This window comes from Aegilops tauschii, chromosome 5 (genome assembly GCF_002575655.3).
Source record: "Aegilops tauschii subsp. strangulata cultivar AL8/78 chromosome 5, Aet v6.0, whole genome shotgun sequence".
NCBI lineage: Eukaryota > Viridiplantae > Streptophyta > Magnoliopsida > Poales > Poaceae > Aegilops > Aegilops tauschii.
In genome coordinates, this window is record NC_053039.3 from 382,954,803 (window position 1) to 382,962,922 (window position 8,120).

An 8,120-nucleotide genomic window follows, 5' to 3' on the forward strand; every position below is an offset into this window, starting at 1 on the left:
GGGGTTTTTGTTTTTTTTGAAAGGGGGAGGGTTTAGGGGGTAATTTAGGGTGTGTAAGCTAGCTAACAGAGAGAACTGTCCTCTCTTATTTCCGTGCTTGATTTACCAACGCTACTGCTATGCCTAAACATGGCTTAGATTAAAGTGAAGGCAACATGTGGTGCATGTCGAAAGTAATATTAATCCTAACTTGATCAAGTTTGGATTAGTACTACATTCGACATGCACCACATGCTTGTTGCCTTCACTTCATTCCAATCCATGTTCATTTCACCCACTGATATATAATAACTCTTCATGCCCGCATCATGCATCATCATAATAACAAGTCCTACTAATCATCATCATACAACTTCTACTCATTATTAATAACAAGTCATACGATCCTCATCCTCATAGTCATCGAACCAACCCTACTTAATTGTTCTTAGCACATGATCATCAGTATTAGGTAGGACCTAAATACCCTCTTTAAGGTAAAATAGCATAAAACAATATAGACCCCGACTCTCCATTATGGAGAATGGAGATCATCCTGTCTCCAATTTTTGCGCTTCGCTTCCTTTTGCTTCCAAGAACCTCCTTGCGACAGTCCATACGTTTTTCCCATTCTTCGATTTTCATGTCTCCACTTTTTTTAGAAATCCGGTATGGACAGTTGAGATTCGTAGGATGACCTGGTTGTATGTTCAAAACATCAAGGCTACCATTCTGGTACATCAAATGAGGCACACAATCCTCTGGGATTATCTGTTGAAAAACATAGTAATAACTTCATAGTTAGCAATGATGTACTAGTTTTAGAAGTATACAAAAGATGCACGGATGTCGTAATAGTAAGAAATCTTACAAGGGTATCTCCATAGTAGTTACCGTAGTTCAACATGTGCACTAGTGGCACGTATTGACCATAATGTGGAGGAGTTTTACAATAGATATTGTAATTTTCAAGATCAGTACAAAATCCGACCAGATGAGTTTTCTCCTTATAAGTTAACTCAGAGCCATCGGTGTAGTAGGTTCTGTCTACCATGTTCCGCACATTGTTTGAACAATCAAAATAAGCTGTCAATGAAAATAAGCTGTCAACTATTTTGAAATGAACAATATAAATTAGCTAATAACTATGTTTGAGAAACACATAGCGGTAGAATTGGAGGCGTATCAACAAGGACCCAAATGTCCATATTGTCTTGCACGATGTCAGGATCACCAAGATCCATGGTGACAAGCATACCCTCGTCAAAACCATACATCTTGCAAAATGCTTCCCAATTTTTGCAACCAAAATGGGTTACGCTCTCAGAATTATACAGATTTACTTCAAAATCTATATCATGATGGGTCCTTAGGTGAATTTTCTTTGTTTCCATACTTTCATGGTCTTCAAAACCCATCCTCTCCAAGATGTAGCGTCTTGCATGGCATGGGATAAGCTAGTCAAATTGTAAAAGATGAAAAGTACACGTTGAAATAGTTGAAGTCGTGCTTAATTACGAAAAAATAACACTTGTCGTCGTTGCGTACCATTTCAACATCGAAGGTCTCCTCCAGCTTAATACTGAAGCGCCGATTTTCGTCCAGGTGAGGCCTGTCGCACAGACCTCGGTCGTCGTGGCACCAGTCGCACTCCCACGGGAGACTTTCGTCGTCCGAGTACGACATTTCCTATGTTCATAATTCAAATATTAAACGTCTACAATTAAATATATGTACTAAAAAACCTAAGTTAGATCATTATTATTCATCACGGGTTGACTATCGGTTTGTCGAGTCTTTTCTTGAAAACTCTCAGCTCACGTGGTGTATACATTCGACCATTGGTGATGGTCGCTCCTCCATTTTTCCCCGAGTGCATTACACCAAAATGTCTAGCACACGGGAACGAAGGAGAAGCGACCCCCACGACAACAGTCGAGATTCTTCGTCCTCTCATATATATATGGTGGAACTCTCCCTCACTGATTCCTCTCAGACATTTGCGACCGTCGGTGATGGTAGCTCCTTCCTTCCGTTCCCGAGTGCATTACACCAAATTGTCTAGCACACGGGAACGAAGGAGAAGCTACCCCCACGACAACAGTCGGGATTCTTCGTCCTCTCATATATGATGGAGACTCAATAGACTTAAAGTCAACCCGAAATATCGTTTAATTATCTTTCTAAAACCGGTTTGTGGATGGTCTCACCTCGAGGTCAGAGGGGGTCGGTGACGGGGACGACGGCCGGGATGATGGAGGGGGGCTCCTAGATTTCTGCGAAAACAAAAACCCTATAAACTATCAACTAATCATATGCATACGCCTTGCATAGTGCTCTCCAATTTTAGCATTCAAAGTAGGAGTAGTTTTCCAATTTGAGCATTCAATAAGAAAAATCAAATCACAAAATAAAGTAGTATTCAAATTAGGATGCATTCAATTATAAGCAAAACTACATCATCTCCATGCGTCCGTACATCGTCGAATATTATCACTAATACACCTCGAATACTATCATACATATCGCCAGTACAGCTAGAACCGTAGCGCCCGACGGGTATCGGCGCGAGTGGTGGACACCCAAAGGGAAGGAACCATCATAGGATCATAGCTCCAGTGAGATCCCTGAAGAACCTGCCAGGTATTTGTTGGAGATCGTAACAGAATTTTAAAATTTTCCTACGCTCACCAAGATCCATCTATGGAGAATACTAGCAACAAGGGGAAAGGAGTGCATCTACATACCCTTGTAGATCGCGAGCAGAAGCGTTCCAATGAACGTTGTTGACGGAGTCGTACACGCCGTGATTCAAATCACCGATGACCGAGTGCCGAACGGACGACACCTCCGCGTTCAACACACGTACGGTGCAGCGACGTCTCCTCCTTCTTGATCCAGCAAGGGGGAAGGAGAGTTTGATGGAGATCCAGCAGCACGACGGCGTGGTGGTGGATGTAGCGGGTCTCGGCAGGGCTTCGCCGAGCTTCTGCGAGAGGGAGAGGTGTAGCAGGGGAGGAGGGAGGCGCCCAAGGCTGTTCTCCTACTGCCCTCCCTCCCCCCCTTTATATAGGCCCCCTGGGAAGGGGGGCGCCGGCCAAGTCCCATCTAGATGGGGGGGGGGGCGGTGGCCAAGGGGGGGTAACTTACCCCCCAAGCCAAGTGGGGCGCCCCCCCAACCCTAGGGTTTCTAACCCTAGGCGCAGGGGGAGGCCCATGGGGGGCGCCCCAGCCCACTATGGGCTGGTTCCCTTCCCACTTCAGCCCATGGGGCCCTCCGGGACAGGTGGCCCCACCCGGTGGACCCCCGGGACCCTTCCGGTGGTCCCGGTACAATACCGATAACCCCCGAAACTTTCCCGGTGGCCGAAACTGGGCTTCCTATATATAATTCTTCACCTCCGGACCATTCCGGAACTCCACGTGACGTCCGGGATCTCATCCGGGACTCCGAACAACTTTCGGGTTTCCGCATCCACATATCTCTACAACCCTAGCGTCACCGAACCTTAAGTGTGTAGACCCTACGGGTTCGGGAGACATGCAGACATGACCGAGACGCCTCTCCGGTCAATAACCAACAGCGGGATCTGGATACCCATATTGGCTCCCACATGTTCCACGATGATCTCATCGGATGAACCACGATGTCGAGGATTTAGTCAATCCCGTATACAATTCCCTTTGTCAATCGGTATGTTACTTGCCCGAGATTCGATCGTCAGTATCCCAATACCTTGTTCAATCTCGTTACCGGCAAGTCTCTTTACTCGTACCGTAATGCATGATCCCGTGACTAATGCCTTAGTCACATTGAGCTCATTATGATGATGCATTACCGAGTGGGCCCAGAGATACCTCTCCGTCATACGGAGTGACAAATCCCAGTCTCGATCCGTGCCAACCCAACAGACACTTTCGGAGATACCCGTAGTGTACCTTTATAGTCACCCAGTTACGTTGTGACGTTTGGTGCACCCAAAGCACTCCTACGGTATCCGGGAGTTGCACGATCTCATGGTCTAAGGAAAAGATACTTGACATTGGAAAAGCTCTAGCAAACGAAACTACACGATCTTTTATGCTATGCTTAGGATTGGGTCTTGTCCATCACATCATTCTCCTAATGATGTGATCCCGTTATCAATGACATCCAATGTCCATAGTCAGGAAACCATGACTATCTGTTGATCAATGAGCTAGCCAACTAGAGGCTTACTAGGGACACGTTGTGGTCTATGTATTCACACATGTATTACGATTTCCGGATAACACAATTATAGCATGAACAATAGACAATTATCATGAACAAAGAAATATAATAATAACCATTTATTATTGCCTCTAGGGCATATTTCCAACAGTATTGTCGAACCTGCCCTCCAACGCAACCATGTAGCGACGGACGTGCTGGTCCTCCTCGCTGACACGGTGACGTACCACCTCCGCGGTGTCCGGAAGCCTCGGCACCGTCACTGGCCCACGCGACCGCCACCAAACAAGGATCGGGTCAACGACGGGCTGGCTCCTCACCAACCTACGCCCCCCGGAAGGTAGCACCTCCCAAAACCAGCCCGGCGGAGCCCAGTCACGGACATGGCCCCTCTGATCAAGCCGGCCTCCTCCGCCGAGTCGACGACGAGGATGCGGGATTGGCATCGTCGACGTCGATGCGAGAATAATTGCTTTAACTAAAAAAATAAACTAGTTCTATTAATTTTCTTGCTAAAAATAAACTACTTCTATATATAGTAAAATAAAGTAGTTTTATTAAATCAACTGGTTCAACTGGCTACTAAGCACTTACTATAAATAAAATAAAGTAGTACTTACTAAAAACAAACTACTTCAACATATAGTAAAATAAAGTAGTTTTATTAAATAAACCAGTTCAACTACTAAGCACTTACTATAAATAAAATAAAGTAGTACTTACTAAAAATAAACTACTTCTATATATAGTAAAATAAAGTAGTTTTATTAAATCAACTAGTTCAACTACTAAGCGCTAACCTAAAATCAAGTAGTACTTACTAATTTTAATTTTTCCTCTACACTAACCTAAAATCGATATCTACTAACAACCTAAATAAAAAATTAATACATATATGAAAAAAACATATATAAACAAAAAAATGCTATGAACATTATATTCATACATACATAGCCACATCCATTCATCATATAGCTACCACATACATATATACATTATATATATATGAAAAAATGCAATGAACAAAAAAATAATACACATTATATGGAAAAAAAGCACTGAACAGAGCCGTGGCGGCGGCGGCTCACATCGGGGGCGGCCGGCGAGGGCGAGGGCGGGGGCGGCGAGGGCGTCGGCGACGGCCACGGTGGGGGCGCGGGCTGGGGCAGGGGCTGTTGGAAATATGCCCTAGAGGCAATAATAAATGATTATTATTATATTTCTTTGTTCATGGTAATTGTCTATTGTTCATGCTATAATTGTATTGTCCGGAAATCGTAATACATGTGTGAATACATAGACCACAACGTGTCCCTAGTAAGCCTCTAGTTGACTAGCTCGTTGATCAACAGATAGTCATGGTTTCCTGACTATGGACATTGGATGTCATTGATAACGGGATCACATCATTAGGAGAATGATGTGATGGACAAGACCCAATCCTAAGCATAGCATAAAAGATCGTGTAGTTTCGTTTGCTAGAGCTTTTCCAATGTCAAGTATCTTTTCCTTAGACCATGAGATCGTGCAACTCCCGGATACCGTAGGAGTGCTTTGGGTGTGCCAAACGTCACAACGTAACTGGGTGACTATAAAGGTGCACTACGGGTATCTCCGAAAGTGTCTGTTGGGTTGGCACGGATCGAGACTGGGATTTGTCACTCCGTGTGACGGAGAGGTATCTCTGGGCCCACTCGGTAATGCATCATCATAATGAGCTCAATGTGACTAAGGCGTTAGTCACGGGATCATGCATTGCGGTACGAGTAAAGAGACTTGCCGGTAACGAGATTGAATAAGGTATTGGGATACCGACGATCGAATCTCGGGCAAGTAACATACCGATTAACAAAGGGAATTGTATACGGGATTGATTGAATCCTCGACATCGTGGTTCATCCGATGAGATCATCGTGGAACATGTGGGATCCAACATGGGTATCCAGATCCCGCTGTTGGTTATTGACCGGAGAGGCGTCTCGGTCATGTCTACATGTCTCCCGAACCCGTAGGGTCTACACACTTAAGGTTCGGTGACGCTAGGGTTGTAGAGATATGAGTATGCGGAAACCCGAAAGTTGTTCGGAGTCCCGGATGAGATCCCGGACGTCACGAGGAGTTCCGGAATGGTCCGGAGGTGAAGAATTATATATAGGAAGTCAAGTTTCGGCCACCGGGAAAGTTTCGGGGGTTACCGGTATTGTACCGGGACCACCGGAAGGGTCCCGGGGGTCCACCGGGTGGGGCCACCTATCCCGAAGGGCCCCGTGGGCTGAAGTGGGAAGGGAACCAGCCCCTAGTGGGCTGGGCGCCCCCCCATGGGCCTCCCCCCTGCGCCTAGGGTTGGAAACCCTAGGGTGGGGGGGCGCCCCACTTGCCTTGGAGGGCAAGGCACCCCCTTGGCCGCCGCCCCCCATCCAGATGGGATCCCTGGCCGGCGCCCCCCATCCAGATGGGATCCCTGGCTGGCGCCCCCCCTCCCAGGGGGCCTATATAAAGGGGGGCAGGGAGGGCAGTAGTACACACAGTCTTGGGCGCCTCCCTCGTCCCCTGCTACACCTCTCTCTCTCTCTCGTAGAAGCTCGGCGAAGCCCTGCCGGCATCCCGCTACATCCACCACCACGCCGTCGTGCTGCTGGATCTCCATCAACCTCTCCTTCCCCCTTGCTGGATCAAGAAGGAGGAGACGTCGCTGCACCGTACGTGTGTTGAACGCGGAGGTGCCGTCCGTTCGGCACTCGGTCATCGGTGATTTGGATCACGGCGAGTACGACTCCGTCATCCACGTTCATTGGAATGCTTCCGCTCGCGATCTACAAGGGTATGTAGATGCACTCCTTTCCCCTCGTTGCTAGTATACTCCATAGATGCATCTTGGTGAGCGTAGGAAAATTTTAAAATTATGCTACGATTCCCAACAGTGGCATCATGAGCCAGGCCTATGCGTAGTTACTATGCACGAGTAGAACACAAAGCAGTTGTGGGCGTTGATGTTGCCAATTTTTCTTGCCGCTACTAGTCGTATCTTGTTTCGGCGGCATTGTAGGATGAAGCGGCCCGGACCGACCTTACACGTACGCTTACGTGAGACAGGTTCCACCGACTGACATGCACTAGTTGCATAAGGTGGCTAGCGGGTGTCCGTCTCTCCTACTTTAGTCGGAACGGATTCGATGAAAAGGGTCCTTATGAAGGGTAAATAGAAATTGGCAAATCACGTTGTGGTCATACGTAGGTAAGAAACGTTCTTGCTAGAAACCTACAAACCACGTAAAAACTTGCAACAACAATTAGAGGACGTCTAACTTGTTTTTGCAGCATGTGTTATGTGATGTGATATGGCCAGAAGATGTGATGAATGATATATGTGATGTATGAGATTGATCATATTCTTGTAATAGGAATCACGACTTGCATGTCGATGAGTATGACAACCGGCAGGAGCCATAGGAGTTGTCTTTATTATTTTGCATGACCTGCGTGTCATTTAATAAACGCCATGTAAATTACTTTACTTTGTTGTTAAACGCGTTAGCCATAGAAGTAGAAGTAATCATTGGCGTGACGACTTCATGAAGACAGAATGATGGAGATCATGATGATGGAGATCATGGTGTCATGCCGGTGACGAAGATGATCATGGTGCCCTGAAGATGGAGATCAAAGGAGCATAATGATATTGGCCATATCATGTCACTATTTGATTGCATGTGATGTTTATCATGTTTTTGCATCTTATTTGCTTAGAACGACGGTAGTAAGTAAGATGATCCCTTATGATAATTTCAAGAAAGTGTTCTCCCTAACTGTGCACCGTTGCGAAGGATCGTTGTTTCGAAGCACCACGTGATGATCGGGTGTGATAGATTCTAACGTTCGCATACAACGGGTGTTGACGAGCCTAGCATGTACAGACATGGCCTCGGAA